Source organism: Euprymna scolopes, chromosome 25 (genome assembly GCF_053919585.1).
Source record: "Euprymna scolopes isolate OS-2025 chromosome 25, ASM5391958v1, whole genome shotgun sequence".
In the NCBI taxonomy this organism is placed as follows: domain Eukaryota; kingdom Metazoa; phylum Mollusca; class Cephalopoda; order Sepiida; family Sepiolidae; genus Euprymna; species Euprymna scolopes.
In genome coordinates this window covers 106,687,913-106,690,865 of record NC_136506.1, presented here as the reverse complement: position 1 = coordinate 106,690,865, position 2,953 = coordinate 106,687,913, and the positions used below count along the sequence as shown (strand labels likewise).

The 2,953-nt window shown below is 37.7% G+C and overlaps 1 protein-coding gene across 1 annotated transcript in view; it reads left to right on the top strand.

Annotated features, from left to right (window-relative positions):
- The first annotated feature begins 639 nt into the window (after positions 1-639).
- Positions 640-2,953, top strand: part of LOC145247554 (protein fem-1 homolog C-like) — a 24,690-nt gene continuing 22,376 nt past the window's right edge. Inside the window, exon 1 of the mRNA XM_080109398.1 lies at positions 640-672. The gene's annotated coding sequence lies outside the window, so the exon portion shown is untranslated. The remainder of the gene's footprint in view (positions 673-2,953) is intronic.

Sequence of the window (2,953 nt, the reverse complement as noted above, 5' to 3'; positions counted from 1 at the left end):
TTCGGAAATGAATAAAATTAACGTTGGTTTTACCCGCAGAGAATGGAATCAACATCGAAGGATATGCCATCTTGATCAACATCGATCTCTATACTTATCGATCTATTTATATCAACATCAGTATATACATTATCTATCTATCTATCTATCTATCTATCTATTATTTCTCTCTCTCTCTCTATTTATCTATTATTTATCTCTCTCTATTTATTATCTATCTATCTATAATTTATCTCTCTCTCTAATTATATATCTATCTATTATTTCTCCCTCTCTCTCTCTATCTATCTATCTGTTACTTGTCGCCCTTCATCTCTCTCTCTATCTATTATTTATCTCTCTCTCTCTATCTATCTATTATGTCTGTCTTTGTTCGTTATATATTAGACATAATCTATTCACATGTACGTATAAATACACGCATCATCTTCTTCTCTGCAATCTCTCTCTCACAGACGTGATGTTCCTAGCCTCAGTCTTTTCTATAAATACTATTATAGTATTTGTTCTTCAGGATTGTCTGATCTATTCCCTTTTTCCTTTGTTCCAGCTCGTTTAACTCGTTAGTCTAGTGGTCTCCACCAATTCTCTGTTTTAATACGTCATTGTAAACAATTTTCCATTCCAGTAGCTTCTTTCACAGAACCGCAAGTTCGTGGATCTCCCTTCCCGGTGAGGCTTTTCTCCCTACTTTTAACCTTGGTCTTTTTAAGACTAAGGTTAATAGAAATTTCCTGTCTTTGCTATAATCATCGTTTTTTTTCGTTAGCTACTTACATCAAGTGCCTGCAACGATTTCCATAAAAGAAATATCAACCTATATCCATTTATTAAAGAGACGTTGCAATCACAGCAAAGAAGCCCTCTTTCTTTCTTCCAAAAACCAATGGAAAAATTCATGAAACAAAATTTATTCCCTAAAACATTCCATCTGTGGAACACAAAAAACCCACCAAGAGACTGCTTCCCAAACGACTACAACATGACTGCCTTCAAGTCTAATTTAAACAAATACTTTGATAATCACTTCCTCTTAAGCAATCTTCTGTTCATTCAACCCATTTTCTAATCTCCTTGCGATGGTGTCTATTAGCCAACTGACAATCTCTATAACCTTATTCTCGCGGCGATGTCAGGCCTTGATAAGTGATTACCCATATAAAATATATATTATCAAAAAATTACAAGCGCGCTATCATTCTAATATCCGATCGCTCAGCATAGAATACCAAATTTTCAGCATACAAAACTGTAGAAGCAATTACAAACCAGTACGACGGCACACTTGTTGCGTGATAACGGGAAGAGCAAATGACTAACCTGAACTTACCCACACACTAGAAAAAGTCAGTACACACACACACACACACACACACACACACACACACACACACACACACACACACGCACACACAATACAGGGTGTTCAGTATTTACCGTTACAACTTTCTATTGTTTAGTAAATTTTCATGAATTTTTATCTGTTTAAGGTGCGTATCGATAAAGTTTAACCCGAAGATTACTTTCGACAATATGGCACATAATTTAGCGAAACGAATTGCCATTATAGAGCTACGCAAACCCGGAAAGTCTGCAGGAAACATTGCGAAGACCTTGAATGTGAACCGAATTTTTGTGTGGAGAGCACTAAAACGTTTCAAATCAACTGAAAGCAAAATATTTGGTCTATCTTGGAGAGTAAAGTCTCAGCTTTCCACCATAACAATTTGGAGGTTCTGAAGAAGAAATTAAGCGAGGGATGAATCAAAATTTCACCAAAAATTATTTATGACTCGTGCAAAGCATTCACCAAACGTTTGCATCAGGTTATTGACACACAAGGCGGTTACATTGAATACAGTTTTGATATTTTGAATCTAGTAATGGTATTGTATAAATTTATGTTTGGGTGATGTGTTTTGTTTAATTTATTTAATAATTATGGGCAAAAAACTTTGTAACGTTAATTATTGAACACCCTGTATATTAATTGTTAGCTTCGGTGTTACTACATTTTTAAGATGCAATTATTGTCTACACCATATTTAAGCCAGGATACACTAAACTGACTTCACAGGGTGGAACGATAAAAGTGTCGCCCTAATGAAAACACGACTACAGCTTTATTTTAGTGAACTTTTATTGAAAAAATCAATTCAGGTAACTTGGTTATGTTCTAGAGCTAACGTCTATTCAATGTGACCGCCTTCAGCCTCAATCACCGCCTAGATACGGGTCCGGAACTTGGAGCAAGCCTTTTCCACAAGCACCGACAGGAGCTCGGCGAATAATCGGCGTATGGCGACGATCAGGCTAGCATTGGTGTTGTGGGAGATTATGTTGGTGATGTTCTTGATGTATGACCATGTGGTTCAGCGGGTTCCGGTCGGGGGAGGAGAGGGTCCAATAAGAGAATGGTAAACTTGTAGCACTCCTCCTGAAGCCAAGACTTTGGTCTTTGGACTTCTTGGTCGGCACCGAGTCATGCTGCTAAACTCAGGGTCTGCTAAGGGATAACCACACTTTTCAGCACATCCAGGTACACTTTGGTCTTGACTTTCAAGCGGACTTCGAAGATGTGAGGTGGCATGATGTGGCCCTCACTTGAAACCACAGCAAAGATCATAACTGTGGCAAAAAGCTTTCTTTGCATCACCCTGGGCATGTCCTTCTTATTTGTGACAATCCAGCATTTTGAAGGTGCTGGCAATGGTCCCGTTGTCATAATTTGGATCAGTAGAGAGCACAAGTTGTACAGTGGCGCATCGCCGATCTCGCTCGTTGAACATTGTGTCACATTCAGACATGATAGAAAGCTCCTATTGCTCTTGGGATGTCTACACAACTGGCCAACTAGTAGATGGTCTGCAAGAAAAAAAAAAAAAAAAGAAAAAAAAAGAAAAAGAAAACTGTTTTTCATCAAATGGAAATGGAATTATGTTGTTTTTTCTAG